Here is an 18,016-nt window from a genome sequence, read left to right as displayed (position 1 = left end):
TATGCCCTGTTTACTAGCACGCCCATGGGCATTTGCCCCAGCAGCAACACTGGCATGCTTTAGCCAAAACGATTCCCTCACCATCCAAGAGTCCCGAAGACTGGCTGCTTGGTTGCTCAACAGAGAAATATTTTGATAAGCAAAGTTGGCACCAGGGATTGCGGAGTTCTTGCTCCGGGGCCCTGGGTTTAGGTCCATCTGCAGGTCTGCACAAGAATGAACGCTTGTATTTATACAGGACCTATTTGGGAAGAGCCTGGTGTTCCTTAGACTGACTATGTCTTCCACCCTCTTACCATCCCAGAGCGGCAGCAGGAAGAACAGCAGGGATGCGAGGAGGAGGGTCTTTATCTCTCTCAGTGATGGAGAGGACCAAGTGGTGTGGGGTCCACGCTGAATACGGTCATTGAAAGTAAAGAAGGCCATTTGCAGGCCCAGAGGAAATACCTTCTGGCTCAGTAGAAGGCCAGGGATCTTGTCGGACTTGAGCATGCGTTTGGTCCTTGGTTTACTAGGAGTTTTCCCAATCAAGTCAGGCAGAGGGATGGTTAAATGGGAAAAGAGAGGCCAAGAGATGGTTTATTGGCACAGCAGCAGCTAAAATGACAGATTTACGGTTCCTCAGGCATCCTGAAGGTGGTGTTTTGGTATTTAACTTCTGCTGATCTGGATAAACCCAGACTGAGATTTGGGGACGTCACCATACTCCCGGCTTGACACCCTCCTTTTTGGGATCTTAGTCAGTGTACAACGGTGGTTTAGTGGTTTAAGGTGGGAGTGGATTTGTTCCCTGGGCCTCGTATGCTCAAAGCCCCATGATCACCCAGCGTTCTCTTTGCTGGCAAGGTAGAGAGGGATAAGGGAAAGCTGATGAAAATATCACAATTCTGTTTCAATTAGTAAGTCAGCCTGGTCAACAAGAAAGATGCCTACAGATTTTAATTGGTCTCAGGGGAGAACAGAATGTTCTAAGACGTCCTTGCTCACCCTGATATTGAATTATCTGGGCCACGGGGCAGCTGCAACCTCTCCCCAAGGGCTCGGGATGTCTGCCTGGAAATAAAATTCAAGTTCACTATTAACCTTTTTACCACCACGTTGCTTCCAAACAGATCTTTGTCAGTGGAGTTAGCTTTAGCGGTGCAAAGTCGGTGCCATTTCTAAAGAGGTCGACCTTGTTCCTAGAATGCTCACCCCCAGAGGACACAGATGTTGGGGGAGTGCAAATTCCATCTAGGAAGAGTGATCAGAAAGAGCTTAGTTGAAATTTAGGTCTGTGTTCTCAGGCTAATCACACTCATCATTCCAGAAGCCAATCCCTTTACTTCCCTGTGCCTCGGATTCTCCAAGCAATATAATGGATACTAGAGGCCCGGTGCACGAAATTCATGCACGGGTAAGGTCCCTAGGCCTGGCTGGTGATCAGGGCCGATCGGGGCCTTCTGGCTGTGGGCCAGGGCCTTCCTTCATTCCGCGCCACCCCCTGGTGGTCAGCGCACATCATAGCAAGTGATCAAACTCCCTGTCTCCGGTCAAACTCCCAAGGGGTCACTTTGCATATTAGCCTTTTATATATATATAGATAGTGGGGAAGGCTGTGTTGCCTTAGAAATGAGTATGGATTTGAAGACATCAAACCCATGGCACAAATCCTGTTGGTATGAAATTTTAGGGCATGAAAAGGTTTCACTATCCAATGATGCTATCATATTCCGAGTTTCTCTTCTACCCATATTTTCAACGTGTGAAACTCACATGTGGCATGAGACAGGGGAAGCTAAGTTTTGCTGTGACAAAACCTCCATATCCCTCAGGCTTAGTTCTCATTCTCATAAATCTGATCCGGGTCAGTCTCCTCTCCTTGGTGGCTATCTTTCAGTTGTGTTGAAACTTTGAGTTGCTTCCATCTTGAAAATTTGCTACCTCGGAGTGGCAGTGGCAGGAGGGAGAGCATGCCTGGAGCTCACAGCCCCCTTTTTTTGTCTTGTTAGTCCTTCCTTGAGGATATTTTTCTATTGTTTTTTTTTTAAAGAATGGAAGGGAGGGGAGAGACAGAGAAACATTGATGTGAGAGAGACACGCCGATTGGTTGCCTCCTGCATGAGCCCCTACCAGTGCTGGGAATCGAGCCTGCAATCAAAGTATGTGCCCTTGACTAGAATTGAACCCGGGACCCTTCCATCTGTGGGCCAATGCTTTATCCATTGAGCAAAACTGGCTAAGGTACCCCTTTTGACTGCATCACTTCACTCACTCATACTCATGAACCTGAATGAGTCAGATGACCCCATCCTAAATGCAAGGGAGATTGGGAAATATGGTGGAGCTTGTGGGATATGTGAGGAGCCCTAGTGTTTATGCTATCGCTTCCATAAGTGTTATTATTTGTTTTGTTATGTCCAAACCAGGCAGGGATTCACTGAGGAGAAATCCATTCAACAACCTTGCCAGTTATTACCAACCAGAGATACAAAGATAAATAAGGCCCAGATCTAGCCTGAGGAATTCCTAATTGGGAGGCGGGAGTGGGGAAAGATGTAAACAAGTAAATCACTGGGCCATGGCTAATTGCTTGGAGGTATAGATGAAGTGAGTGGGAGATGGGAGGGATAACTCTGTAATAGTCAGGGAAGGCTCTACAAAGGAGCAGACTTGAACACTGGCATCTGGGTTCTTACAAAACAGCTTTACCTCTACCTTTAAGAAGGCTGCCACCTGTATGTAACTTTGCACGTGTGCTAGTGGCTTGTGAAAACTGATCCCATTACATTACGGTTAGTGATTCAGGTCTCATAGAGAGATAGACAGGGACAGACAGCACGAAGTAGAGGCAGGATGGCCGGTCCTCTCAAGGAGGGAGACCAGGTTCCTCTGGACACCCAGGGAAGGGGCCAGCATTAGGATGTGTGAAGACAGGATGTGAGCAAGAGCTTTTCTTAGGGACAATGCCTGTAAGAGGAGCTAGGGTGGGAACCGGGAGAGGCCGAAAGGGCCGTAGGACCACACTGAAAACACCCATGGTTTTCAGAGCAGCTGTTGAAGACCTGAGAGGCCCATGTACGCCGGCCACAGTGTGGTGCACTAGGTACCCCTACCTGTGAAGTCACATTGTACGTGGTTAAGCGCTGACCAGATATTCAGTTGTGATTGGAAACCTCCAGGAAGGATTGTTAAGGGTCACACCAAGAGAGCATCTCAGAGTTCACAGGGAGGCCAGCAGATGGAAATGAACCGATTCCACTGGAGATGTTGTTTCTGAAACCGAGTAAGAGATGGTATGCGAAATGAAGGCTTGAGGGTTGCCATCCAAAGCTCTTTCTAAATGGATTTCGGTTCTGGATCTGGCAGCTGGTGTGGTTGTGAAACGCCTTTTCTCTCGGGGGTTTAAGATGGGGAATAAGCAACAAGTGTTGAGTCAGTACCTGCCATGTGCTTATCGCTGCCCCGGCTGCCATGGGGACTCAGAACCGGGGGAGGGGGAAGCTCGCGCCGTGGAGCAAGCACATCGGCGCGATGAGAACTATACGCATAAATGACAGGAATACCGGAGAACAGGACCAGACAGGCACAGCTTTGCAATGTGGACAGACAATATAACCTCCTCAGACAAAGGAAAGAGAGTCCTGCCCTTGACCATGACGCCAGGCGGAACCGACCCTGAGACTGTGCCTTTCTTTACTCCTCTCGGCGGGGTTAAGTCATTGACAGGCCCCAGAGATGACAAGAACCGGATAAAGACGGCAGTGCCATCAGTGAGCTGGAATGAATGGGAGTCTGAAGTGAAAATATTATTATTAGGTGGCTGAGTCGGATGATTCTTGGGGTTCTGGACACCAAGTCCCACCTGTCACCCAAGCTTCTGGGATAAATTCATGTTGCACTCTGAGTTTCTGACCCATTGACCTGAAAGCTCTCCCCACCCCATCCTTCATTCTTTCCTGGTGTGTGTGTGTGGGGGTGGGGCGGGGGGGGGCGTGTTTCTGTGTTCTCACAGCCATAGATGGGTCTGATGGACACTCTCACCCCCAGGCCTGGCCTCAGATGCCCTTTTTTAGGAAGAAGGAGGCTTGGGCTGAGTCGCCCCAATGATACACACTGTAGTCACTCTAGGGAGGTATCCCCAGCTACCCCTGCTGGAGGGCAACCAAGTGAGTAACCCTGCTGGTGTCACGTGGTCCTGGCATGGAGCTGGCTCCTACGGGTGCCAGGTCCCTCCGATGGCTCACAACACACACCAACCCTGACAGTTCCTTTGAAGGGACGAGGGGTCTGTCCGAGGGTCTTGTAGAATGAACTCTTGAACTTGCAGAAGCAAGGCTGTGACTCCGTGGACAGGCAACTGGAGCTGACAGGAGAGTGTCTAGAGAAGAAAGTTCCTGGAGAAGTGTTGCCTGGGAATCTCCGGGTGGAGATCTCTGGGAATAATAGCCTGCCCCTTCCCACGCGTGTCCGTGGCCTCCTCAACCCAGCTCCCGGGGCTGACACAGAAGTCCCTGCAGCTTGCTCACCCAGGGCAGAGAGGGATAGGAACCATCTCCCAGATGCAGGATGACGTAACGGCGAAAAACCGCCATCGGAATCTGAGTCGGGAACTCAGGAGATCCAAACCCTTCCCCTTGGAGTTGGCCTCAGTGCCTAGAGTTTTGAGGAGCTCTGCACGGCCGATCCAGCTCCCCAAGGGACTCGTATTTCAGGCCTTTTGTATTACGAATGGTGAGGTTTGGTATTTGCTCTGGGTTTTCGAGTGTCCTTCAATTTGATCTTCCGTGTCAGTCATTTGGGTCTCAGCTGTGCACTCAGATCCCCTAAATGCTCACATTCCCTTTCTTCCTCCCTCTTGCTCCTCATCCTCCTACTTGCTGTCTCCCTTTCCTTCTCCTTCTGTCTCCCCATCTGTCCCCCGAGGCACTCCATTTCTTTAGGGCCATTATTTTGGGTGGTCAGCTGGCTCTTCCTCTCTCTGTCTGTACCCCCTTCGGTGTCTACCTCAGGGCCTGGGGTGCTTGAGGCAGCAGCCCAGCACAGGATGGAGAGAGTGCCCAGGCTCCCTTGAGCTTGATTTTTTTTTATTTTTTTTTTACTACCTGGGATGTTCAGTTACATGTGTTCCACTTACCTGATGCTCACCTATGTGGGCAGGTCGCCCATTAGCACTTCTTTTTTTTTTTTTTTAAGATAAAACATAAGGTCACAATATTTATTATTACTAACTTGGACAATGCGAAACATCATTAACCATCATTAATTGCTGTGCTGTTTTATTTCAGGGGATACAAAAGTAAGGGCAAAGCCTTTATAAATTCAATCTGTGACCTTTGGTCCTTGGTAATCCTGTTTTTCCTACAAGACCTGAAGTTCCTCAGCCGTGTCTTTTCTACCCTACAAAGTAGGGAACTCTCACCATCTGAGGGACCACTAAGCTGTACATCATGTTATCTGCCATTAGCACTTCTTAGAATGTTGGCACAGATGAATGAATCAAACTGGCCCTATGCCGCCTACTTAAGTGAATCACTGGTCAGAGAATGGGACTCAAATAGTGGGGTAGAAAGGAAAAAGGCAGTGTGTATGGAGATTCAGACAAGCTAAGAGTAGCAGTGGGGATGTGGGCCAGTAAGGGGTAAAGGAGGTGTTACTGATAATAAACTTGATCCCTGTGCCCAGGATGGCTGCAGGAGTTTGAGTTGTTTCAAAGAGAAAGAAGACGAGCACCAACAATGGCTAAAATCTTGGGCCTGGAGGAGGTGGCTGGGGATTACTGAACCCAGTGCCCTGTCCCCAGATAAGAAGTGACCTGTGTTGCCTTGGCCGGTGTGGCTCCGTTAGTTGAGTATTGTCCCATGCACTGAGAGGTCTCCGGTTTGATTCCCCAGTCAGGGCACATGCCTGGGTTTCAGGCTTGAGCCTCAGTAGGGGGCATGTAGGAGGCAGCCTAACCATGCTTCTCTCTCCCTCTCCCTCTCCCTCTCCCTCTCCCTCTCCCTCTCCCTCTCCCTCTCCCTCTCCCTCTCCCTCTCCCTCTCCCTCTCCCTCTACCTCTCCCCTCTCCCTCTCCCTCTCCCCCTCCCTCTCCCTCTCCCCCTCCCCCTCCCCCTCCCCCTCCCCCTCCCCCTTCCCCTCCCCCTCCCCCTCCCTCTCCCTCTCCCTCTCCCTCTCCCTCTTAAAAGAAAATCAGTAAAAACATATTTAAAAACAAAGAAATTGCCTGTGTCATCTGGAAGAGGAAATTAGGTTATCTGCCATATACTTAGTGCCCACTATGTGCCAGATGTTACTTCTAAACCTCACGAGGACCCTGAAAAATGAACATGATGGCCTCTATTCTATGAGAGAACCTGCAGCTCAGAGCGGTATTTTATCCAAAGCCACCCAGTAGAGCTTGTGTTTCTCCAATCCCATGGTTGATGTCTTTGGCCCTCTACCCTAAGGCCAATCTTTCAGACACAAGGAAGAGGGCTTACTAACATTGTTCACCGGCTGCAGAGAGCAAATAAGATTGATGCCTTTCTAGCCAATGCAAGGAGGATGCTTGCATTGGCTAGAAAGCTCCTCTACACCCAATACTAGTCTCCTTTCTTTCATTTTGTCCTCGTTGAAGACAAAGCCCAACTGATTGGCATTCTTTCTTTGCTGCCTCTTCGTCAAGATACACTTCTGGGTCTTGGTGTGGGGGAAGTAAACTTTTGGCTTTAATTGCTCAGAGAAATTGAGCGTGCCATTGAGACCCCTCATAGCACCTCCACGTTGTCCTCTAAGCCCCCTCCCCCCAAGACTACTTAGTCTGTTTGGATGTACCTTTATTATGACACTTGCATTACTTTACTTTGTAGCAGAGTAATTTATCTGCTAGACTAATTGCCTCTATTAAGTAGAGACCGAGTCTTCCAAGATAATTTGCAGTAAGATTAATTTCTGTGTTGCTCTGGCTGATGTAAAGTTTATTCCCCTTTATATCCTAAGAAGGTACCCCAGGCTTTTTATTATGGTGACTAACATAGTTATTACTGGCTTCTGTGTTACAGGGACCAAAGCTGATGCCACCAGACCCCAGAAGACAATCGCTAAGGAGGCCGTGGTGACAGAAAGCCTGCACAGGTGAGAGATAGGATTTCCAGGGATGGAGGAGACCCAGGGCTGGAGATGAATGGAATCTGCTAGACGGGGGTGGGGGAAGGAGCTCTCTTGAGAAGAGTCGGTTCTGCAGGTTGTGTAAGCGGTAAGGCCTACCCCCTGGCTCCCAGGAGAGACCCTGAGGAGAGGGACGGTTCTCGGTAGGGGTGTCTTCTCTGTTACTGAGAGATGCTGGACACAAGCTGAGTAGCTATTTTCGTGCCCTGGTTTGGCAGAGGACAGCAGAGCTGTCTACCTTCAGAGGACAATGAGCATGCTGACGGTAATTCGTGGGGACTAGAGGTCAAAGTCCCTTTCCAGAACGCTGGGCTGCTTTAGACCCCAGGACTCTAATATGACCCTAAGATGAAAAAGCAACAGCAGCTTCCCCCCAAAAAATGTCACGATAGAGATTCGATTTTGCACTTGGCTCAACCAGGGAGGGTTTAGCACAGACCGAATTGGATTTAAAACAAATAAAAAGAATTTTGTAATGACCCTAGAAGAAAATAACAAAGCAAAATGCCATACCTAATATCCTCCTCCTTCCTGAGCCCTACCTTCACGGTCACACTGCTTCTCTGGCTCATTGACGCTGCCTCAGTCTATCTTTGGGTTTCTGTCTCCAAGTCCTGGACCAACTCAAGTTTGGTGATTTGTTAGAGGGACTCACTTATACCTGCAGTTAAGGTTCATTATAGTAAAGATTCCTAGCAAAAGCAGCAGGAAAAGGAGACGCATTTGGGTGGAGGCCAGAGATGTCAGATAGAGGCTTCTGAGTTTTTCTCCATCTGTGGCCACACAGTGTATGATCCTTTTCTAGATGTTTGTAGAACGTCTTTGCCCAGGGAAGCCCATTCCTACCTCAGGATCTGAAGGAGGGCTGGTCCCATAGACACATACGTCTATGCTAACTAGCCATGGTAAGCAAAACTCGGGACCCCAACAATGAAACCAGGTACATCATGACTCTTGCTCAATGGTCTTGACCAGCATCCCCCGTCTCCAGGCGCACACAACATCATAATCAGTGGCATAACGGACAACAGGAGTTGCCCAAGGGTCAGACTGGGTTCGGGGCTTCCCTAGAGAAGTCCCCCAAGTCAAGCTCAGTCCCCCAATTCAAGCTCAGTCCCCCAGGCACCCTCTTTCTCCCACGTTTTGTTCTCATCTCAGAGGACAGCGCATACCTGTAGCTTTTGTGACCACCTTCCCAGTTTCTTTCTCATTTTCTTTGATTTCGGTGTTTTAAAAGTTTAACTTTTTCCCAAAATTTCTTTCCTGTTCCCTCCCATAATTACTTTTTTTTTTTTTTTTTAACGGAGAGCCAATAGATTGCCTCTCACTCTAGGGATTTACAACATAGATGTGGCTGCTGCCTGCAAAGGGGTGTAATACAGGGGTGCCCATGACCTTTAGAGTAGGCCAGGCACCAGCACCAGGAAACCTAAAAGCCAAAAAGAATACTTTAGAGTTTTCCGGCCTCTCGCTCAGAAATTCTCTTTTATATGGTGGAGATCTCTTTAAAAGGGGCTTCAAAAATAATTTTAAAAGCCTTGCTTGGAATCTCTGAAATCTAGTCAACGAAATGGACCCAAACTCTAAAGCTTAAAAACAGAACAAGTTTCTTTTTGGTCGGTATGAAGGGAAGATAAGGCCGTGTACTTAGAGCATCAGTGTGCCGTGAACTTGGCCCTATTGCATAATCCCAATGAAAATTATTCAAAGTATGCTTACCATTCGTCCCTGAGGTTCAAGGCAAATAGAACAATCTCTGGTCCCAATTTGATTTGTTTTTCTGGAAAAAAAAAAAGAGGAGTAAGAACAGACAACAGAAACCTTATTAACTTAAGGAGGATATTCTGTAAATATATTTTCCTACCATCACCACCTCACCCTTCTCTAGCCCCAAACATATTCCAACACATTGCATTTGAATCTCGATCTTTCTTAAACCAACACTGTACGCAGCATTTTTATTTGAGAACACGTATTTTTACTTTAGTTAACTTACAGTCTCTCCTAAATGAGAATTCTTTATACAAAATCATTACAATTCCCCCCCCCCCCCCCCCCGCATCTAAATCCTAGACTTCCAAGACACAAAATCACAAAGGTTCCTCTTGCCTGCTGTAACCTGCTCATTGACCAGGTGCTCAGTGGAGTGGGCCTTGGTAGGCTTTCTTGCAATGAAACTGCCTTCACTATCATCAGTTACTTACAGAAAACGTATTTTGATTCCAGCAGGAGCTGGAGGCAACATGGCAGAGTAGGGGGATGAACTCTTGAACCCCACAGATCTGGGGGTTCCCGCTGTGCAGTTGACTAGCAGTGTTTACGTGGGCCAGTGTCCTTAGCGTCTATGAACTCAATTTTCTTCCTTTGTAAAGTGGATAAAATGGTAACTATTTCATCACTCGTGGTAGGGATTCAGTTACATACACAAATACATGTATAGGAAGCTTTCGCCCAATGCCTGGCCCGTATAAAGTGGTCAGTAATTGCCAGATGTTATTATGGTAAAGACGGAATGGGGTGCAAAGGATGATAAAATATGGTTCCCACCTTTAAGACACCTCTCATTTCGTTCAGGGGTCAAAACCAACATCCCCAAAGCATGGTGAACACGGAAGGATGTGATTCAGTTTGTCTGGATTATGGGATTTGCATATCTATTAGTGAGATCTGCATATCTCCGCATACCAAAGCTGCGTTGCAATACAGCATCTTCTGTGGGTACCAAACACAAAATTAACCACATTTATACAAATGAAATGAAATGTGCTAATGGAATTTATTACCAGTGGTAAGTTAAATACAAAAATACTTAATGTGTTTTTCATTCCAATTCGAATGTGGGCAAATATTCTGCCATCCGACAGGAGGGAGGAGGACGATTCTTCCCTGTGTAATTTCGGGCTAAGCGCTGGTTCCGTGTTGAGCCCATTTCTAGGAGGATCAAGTAGGAGCAGCTTCTTTGTAGTTCTCTCGTGGGCCTGCAGTGAATGTTGTGCTGTTGGTCACAGCTCCTGAGTAGGGGTTACAGACAAGGGGCGAAACTGCAAAGCAGTCTACAACCCCAGGTTGCGCGTACCTTCCTAAATTCGGACTCTCTTTTCTGAGTATTTGTTGGGTGAGGAGAGTTCAGGGAACACATTCATCAAATGCTATTCCAAGAACATGCCACCCTGCCCATCATTTCAGAAAAACAAACCTCAGTGAGTAGCAGGTATAAAATATTGTAGTCAAGGTCAAGACCGTAAGAGTGTCTTGCAGCGCCCTCATGTACTCATCAAGCTGAGAGGAGTCATGGCAGGTCCCTGTTGGACAGGAAGGTCACTGCCTCGAGGCCTGGCACCAAGTACGGGACGGGGCCTAGTGACTGTGCATGGCCAGACATATGAGGTCTTCCCTTGTTGGGCTTTGACATTGGACTTGCATCAAGGGCCATAGCTGTTCCCTTTCCCCCCACTCTATTATCTGACCCTGGAATAGGACATAGAATTCCACATTGAAATTTAGAATCAGGAACTCTTAGAGGGGACCTTAAGGATCACCCAATCCAAGGGCATTTCTGAGGTTTGAGTCCCTTCTGCTCCATCATCCTAAGTAGTTGGTCAGTTATTGTATAAGAACAGCTGATAATGGGGAATCAATACCTTTACTGATGCAGACTTCTCTCTGAGAAAGATTGATGCATGTATTGAGCCACTTCTAGATTGGAAAGTTCTCCAGGGGACTGTGACCTATTGGCCTTTGTACCCACAACACCAAGTACAGCATCTGGCACATGGTGCTTGTTGAATAATAATAATAATAATAATAATAATAATAATAATAATAATAATGGCTAGCAGTATTGAGTGTTCACTATCTGCCAGGCCCTGTGGTTATATACTAACCACCTTCCCTGCATTGACTTCTTAAATCCTCAAAACAGCCCTTTGTGATAAATATCCCTTTTACCCCTGTTTTTATCGAATAAAAACATGAGCCTCAGAGAGGCAAAGTGAATTGCTACATACTTGTCAAGGAAGGAAGAAAAACAGCATCTATTAAATCCTGCTCCTTGCCAGGTACTGACTTAGAGACTTCTGCCATACAGTAGCTGTTCATTCCTTACAGCAGCTATGTCAACCCATGTGCGTGCATAAGAATTTTTAAAACATGCAGCATCTGACTATTTAGTCAGGGGCACTGAGCTCTCTTCCCCTAGATTGAACAACAGCCAGCACAACAATAGCCGTCCGATATGAACGAATCAAAATTATACCTGTTTAGTGTGTGTGTGTGTATGTGTGTGTGTGTGTGCGCGCGCGCGCCGTAGAATGTTAGTAATTAGTTTATGTGTGCCATGAGATGAAAAATGTTGAAAATCACCGCCTCACAGTAAATCTAGTAGATGGATACTTCTAGCCCCAACTTCTTATCAAAGAATGTCAGCCACTCGCTCAAAGCCGCGAGCTAGCAAACTGGAACGCAAGCTGGAGATGACAAGGGCGCCGAGAGGGGCGGTGGAGTGTGGAGGGAGGGAGTCCTGGGGGGGGTGGGAATCTCAGTCTGGGCTCCCCGCCTCATCGCCTGAGACTGCCTGTTGCCTGGGCCCAGGGCAGAGTCCTTGCTGAGAGCTTAACCTTCCCTCCGTGGCCTAGAGGCTAGCCAGGGCCATTTGAGGGTCAACGACCCCCAAGCCCCTTAGTATTCGTGCTTTCTGTCGATTATCTGGGTCCGACTCAACATGGTTCACCAGCGGCTCGTTCCAGAATTCCCGGTATTTCAGTTACAGTGCGGAGGTGCTTTATTTTACTTCCTGATGCAAAGTGGGTTTTCTCTGAAGACACACTTCTCAGGAGCTGGTAGCCTGCTCCTTCCTCGGAGCTGGGGAGAGGAGCTCCGGGCAGGTGGGTAGGGCAGGGAGGGCCTGAGGAGTCTGGTTTGTCCTGCTGAGCTGAGAGGGACTCAGGTTCACTGTCACCTGGACAGGTGAGCGCATGACCCTGCAGCTGGGCCTGTGTTTGTGTGGTTTTGCGGGACAGGGGACAGTAAGCTGCGGTGGCCGAGCTCAGGATTAAGCTCTGTGAGTGCACCCCAAGGCTGTAGCTTGGGATGGGGGTGCCCTCCGTCAGCTAGGAAACGCACAGGGCATGTGTTCTAAACCTTGAGCAGAGGTGTGAATGATTCATTTTAACGAAGGACTGTGTGACTCGCTGAGCCGTGATGCATGGGCCCTGCTGTTCTTAATCCCCTTGGATGTTTTGAAAAATCCTGGTTCCAGCAGAAAGACCACTGAGGAATGTTGGAGTCTGCGTTCAGGGTATGGTTTTCAAAAGCAGACCTTGACCGTGTCCCCAGTTCCCTGTGTGTTTTTGTTCTTTGTCGTCTGCTGCATGTCCTATGCCTTCTGTCCACTCCTCCTGCCAGGAATCTGGTCCAGGCCTCATCCCCTCCTAGCAGGTCTCCCTGTTTTCCAGCTCCTGTCACCTTAAGTCAGGGGTGGGGAACCTTTTTCCTGCCAAGGGCCATTGGCTATTTATAACATCATTCACGGGCCATGCAAAAGTATCAACTTATAAATTAGCCTGCTGTACTCGGTCTAACATTTAATGACCTCGCCTCTAATGCCTTGGCAGGGCCAGACCAAATGATGTCTTGGGCCATATATGGCCCTCGGGCCGGACGTTCCCCACCCCCGCCTTAAGTAATGCTGCTGCACAGATCCTTCCTAGAGATGGTGAAGGACAAGATGATGTCACTTTCTAGGATCTAAGTTGTCTGATATTAGGAAGCGAATTAGTTTGATATTTTATATAGATACTTCGGAACTTCTATGAAATTTGGGAGCCAGTGAGGACATTATAACATTGTGTTCAGACGGCTCTGAAATTTATATCCCAGCCATGCGTTGTGGCCTGAGTGTCAGACCCATATTTCCGAATACCTTCCTTGACTGTTCGCTTGCTGAGCTCAACTGTATTTAAAAAGCCACGCGTAAATCTCCGACACAGCAGGCCCCAGTGCTTCATCCCTTAATCCTGTTTCCTTCCTCTAGTCTTCGATCCCAGTTAATGGTGTCACCATTCACTCTGTCCTCTAAACATCAAAATCCATCGTAGGTCCTCTTTTCCTTTCATCCCATATAATCAACGGACCGATGAACCCCTATTGATTCCGCCTCAGGCCTGTGTCTGCAATTTGGTCTTTCTCCTGTGGCTAATTTTTCGTTATAGCTTCTTCATCTTATGCCTGCCTTGTTTCATGAGAATCCCGACTGACTTCTCTTCACTCGTGTTCTCTCTTCTAGCTCAATGTTCACTATGTGGCCAATATTAACTTGCTTCTGAAGAGCGTTCCCGAGGTCCTCATGACCTATAAAAAAATGTCTAGGAAAACGTGCTTCAAAGCACAAGGAAGGGGAGTGCGGGGGGAGGAGGGGCAGATAAGGGAACAGCTCCTTCCTCCCCTCCTTTCTATCTGTGTATCTACAGAGGTGCTATGTGACCGTATAGATCTATGTCTTTGCCCAGGATCAGACAAACTGTCTCACAGTGTATTAAGTCTGATCCTTGTATAAATGTGCCATTTTCTTCTAGCTCCTCTTATGCGCACAGACACACACGGGAGTTCAGACCCTTTCAAGACCCCTAGATTTCCGGGTAGCACATGCAGCAGGTACATGAGCCATAGCGCATGTCTACAGAGGGGATCACTCGTCACCAGCCCTTGTGCAGAGGCACATGCAGAAAACAAAAGGAGGGCATCTGGGTCTTGTTTATACTGGCTCTGGGATCGACCGCCTAGGAAGTATGCACAGCCAATAGTGACTAACAACCTACTTATTACTCATAGAGCATAATCACAGTAAATACTCCGAGGCCCACACGCCGTTTGCTTGTTTGGCTGTGTGCACCACAATCTCATGTCTGCCCAGTATGGCATCTCCCATAGAAAGAACTATTAGCTTGCTGGACTACACTATATTTAAAGAGCAGTCGATTCCATGAATTCTTTGCTCTTCATTTGTAGTTAAGTTCCAATTAAACCCCCTGTGTTTTATTTAATCAAGTTAAATTGCAGTGACTGTTGAGTTAGAAAAAAAAAAAAGTAACACGACTGTGTGGGACTCAGACTGTGGTCTGCACGGAACCTATTAGAGAAGGAGGTGGAGATGCTTGGAATTATAGAGCAGAAGTCAATAAGTATTGGGCGAAGACTCGCTGTTTGCCTGGGCATTGTGGAGATCTCAAAAAATTTATATAATACAGTTTATGCCTATAAGTATTGAGAACACGGGTGATCCTTGAATAATGTGGAGGTTAGGGTTACCAATAGATCTATCTATCTATCATCTATCTTTCAGTCTGTTTATCTCTCTGTCTATTTATCTATTGGTGGGTCTTTCTACCTAGCCTTTGTAGAAACAGTATCTACTTCATCTCAGATGATGGGCTTTTAGAGTGAAAACATTCTTGTCAGTGGGCACAGTTCTAACCCCATAGAATGAGGGGAAAGGGAGAACAGAATTCTAAATTCCTGGAATACAAGATGAGCAGGGGAAAGTCATGAGGGTGATTTAAAAATGGCATTAGAGGTGACAGAGGCCCAGAGACAGAGAAAGCGAGGAAGAGACACATTTGGACAGCCCTAGAACCCAAGGAAAGAAGGGCAACATCCAACCCAGGGCTAAGGAACACAAATCGCCAGTCCCCTAAATGCACAGGGGAACTCCAGTGCCCGTGGCATGATGGTGGGGTGGGCTTGATAGAAACCTTCGACAGTTTCTAGCGTAGTGGCTTGAGGAGAATGAAGGGAAGACACACCCTGCCAATATGACGCTCAGCGCAGACTCCAACCTCTTACCCCTTTTAATGTTAAGAGAAAGTCTACTATTTAAACCAGTGAGGAAAGACCTTTTCCAGAGCATCCGAGTTGCCTGCCAGGGAACATGCTTTTTTGGTTTGTTTGTTGGTTGGTTGGTTGGTTGGTTGGTTGGCTGGCTTGAGGAGGTGCAGGGTGAAAGAGTGGTGACCATGTTTCCCAGCAATCCTGCCCCAACTTGGCCTTGGCCCCCAGTGACACACATCTAATTCTCCTCCTTCTTCTCTGGCTCCCATTGTTCCTCTCCTGTCACTCAAGCAGGAGAGGTTCCTTTTGGGGACGTGGTGTCACGGACATTTCCTTGGCCTGCTGAATAAGGGAAAGCTACCCTTTCCTGTTGCACGGCGCCTCTCAACACCGCCTCCCTGGAATGTTGCCATTGGCTTGGGGTAACTTCCGGCGCCACGGCGATGCGCTTCCAGGCAAGATGAGTGCGTATCCCACTTTGCCTGGCGGTATCTCATCTTTCAGTGTGGTTAGCAGTCAGCAGAGCCTCGCCGTGTGAGACGGCATTGCATCTGTTTCCCTTCGTGGCCACCCCAAGGCAAGGCACTACTTCCATCTCTGGGCCCAGGCTAGCCAGCCAATGGGGGAAGTGAGAACAAGCTGGGATCTGCTCGCTGAGTCATCCGCAGCTGTCTGCACCACCTCACAGGCAGACCTGGCCAGCCTCATGATGAACCATGATGTTGGAAAGAGGGAAATCCAGCCGGGTGAGTCAGTCCCAGGTGGGCTCTGCAGGCAGCAGCATCTGGGTGCTCCCCCCTCCGGACCGCACATGGAACGCTCAGTCTGGAAGTCGTTAGGGGATCATAAGCCCAGAACGCCCTGAGGTCACCTTCGAAAGGTGACCTGATCCCAGAGCATCATCTGACTCTCACACGGACTCTCCCAAACTACACACGTATGGTTGACCCCAAAATTTCCGCAGATGCACAATCTTCTCACCATTGCGGTGTTTGGAATAGTCGTCGTGGCACCTAAACACACTCGTGAGTTACTGCTGAGCTTCACGCCAACCGTGCTCAGCTGTTGATGGCAGCCTCCAGCTAGGCTTTGCTTTCCCAGCTTGTTTCCACATAAGCCAGGGTTAAAGGGCCAGCTCCTTTTCCACACCCTTGTCACAAAACAGATCTTACTCTGGGCATCCAGAGAGGCCCCTCCATGTGGGGTCCGGAGCTACAGAGCACATGCCCACACCTGAGCTCCGGTGACTACTGCGTGTCCCATCCATCAGCTGGCGCTACCTTTCAGTAGGAGACCAGGGAATCGGCACTCTACACCAGCCCACCGGCCCTGTTGGCATTGCCCTGTGATATTGACCATCCCAGGGCTGTGGCACAAATAACTTGGCAAGCATTCCTTCAAAGTCAGCAATGACCATGAGGAAATTGCAAAAGCATTCAAAACAATGCAAGCAAGTCTGCTTTGGGGCCATCCACTTTCTTTCCTTCTCTCTCTCTCTCTCTCTCTCTCTCTCTCTCTCTCTCTCTCTCTCGTTTAATACACATTTTCAAGCTCTACCTTAAAACTATGGGTTTACTTTAATAAACTCTTGAGGCAATTCTGTTGTGCCAGCCAGGTCTGTAACCACTGATCTAAAATACTTTTCTTTGTTTTAATCTCATTGTACAAGTATATTTGAATGGGACGGCAGGTACCAACTCGGGTCTGCAATCCTCTGATTGTTTTATTCCCTCGGCTGGGTTGACCATCTATCTCTTTGTCTCATGGTTGTGAGTCAGGCATGGAGGAAAGTGCTGGTAGAATGGTCCTCCCACTCTCACAGGCTGGGCATTGGTGGACAAGGTGACCAGATGTCTGTGCTTGTAAAAAAGTCCCCAGTACTCACCCACACCATGGCTTATCCACAGAAGCAACGCAACAGAAAAACATTGGCCATCAGTAAATTCCAAACATTGAGAATTTATTAAGGGTATTGTGGCACATCCTTGGATGCTGTGTTAAAATGGTATTTGCAAAGAATTTTGCATAGAAAAACTCTTTGCACAGTCAACACGTATGGTATAATATTAGCTGAAAAAATGGTGTGCAACATTGCATGCAAAATATTTTAAATGCGTAAAACAGGCGTGGAAATACAATGGAAATAGAGTCACTAAAATATTAACTGGTTTTCTATGGGGCGGGGGAATCTTTTATATTTTTAATTCGTTTTTTCTAGTTTTACAACAATTTCTACAATGATTGTATTAATAGCTTTTACGTTAACATGTCCAAGGCTATTTAGCAAATTTTACATGGGTATTATGAGGATAAAATGAGATCATAAGTGGCAGGCAGCTGAGAAACACGTGGTTGATTGCTGTTGTTTTGAACAGTGATTACCCGGCTTTAGGGGAGGCAGTAATACAATATTAATTTTAAAATGATCCAGGAATAGACTGTACCATCTCCATAGGCAAGTGCTAAGCGTATGCCAGATTAGCGCATCACCCTTCTCTTCCGCCTCAAATGATGATGTCAAATTTTAGGACACCTGGGTGGGGGGAGGGGGAGGGTACATCTCAGGCCCCTGGCACCCATCAGTTTACTTGGCATTGTCCCGAATCAGTCCGCGGTGAGCGTGAAGGTATTGCGCCCAGTGAATGTACAACAAGGCTCCCCTTCCCTCACTGGTCCATCCCTGACTTTGGCGACTGTCCCCTCAGCGTCTCCGGAAGTAGGTCCCCACCTTCCTCTGTGCCTCCCCCAGCTGGGTGTGCACCTGTGACGAGCATGGCCACTTTGGGAGATGACATTTGCCCCGGGCCAGGTGCTCAGCTCTTAATCTCGCTTCCTCTTCTTACATGTCTCCCGAGGGGCACAATTCCAGTCCCTAAATATAAACTGTGGCGTCTTAAAATACATGTCCTCTTCGGCCAGGGCTTTCCGTTTTCGCCCAGGTGGCATTACCAAAATGTCTATTAATAAAGAGAAGGCCAAGTGGCCAAACATGGCTCTCTACCCTCTTCGCGACGGGGGAATGGAGGGGGCGCCAGGGCTCAGCGTGTGCAGAGATGAGCTGCCC

The 18,016-nt window shown here is 47.9% G+C and overlaps 1 protein-coding gene across 3 annotated transcripts in view; it reads left to right on the top strand.

Annotated features, from left to right (window-relative positions):
• Window positions 1-18,016, top strand: part of DUSP10 (dual specificity phosphatase 10) — a 267,948-nt gene that overhangs the window by 154,392 nt on the left and 95,540 nt on the right. For all 3 annotated transcript variants that reach the window (XM_079763710.1, XM_079763711.1, XM_079763709.1), the window contains exon 3: window positions 7,023-7,095. The gene's annotated coding sequence lies outside the window, so the exon portion shown is untranslated. The remainder of the gene's footprint in view (window positions 1-7,022; window positions 7,096-18,016) is intronic.

This window comes from Cnephaeus nilssonii (genome assembly GCF_951640355.1).
Source record: "Cnephaeus nilssonii genome assembly, chromosome: 23".
NCBI lineage: Eukaryota > Metazoa > Chordata > Mammalia > Chiroptera > Vespertilionidae > Cnephaeus > Cnephaeus nilssonii.
The sequence above is the reverse complement of the archived record's forward strand: the minus strand, read 5'-3'. Positions and strand labels throughout refer to the sequence as shown.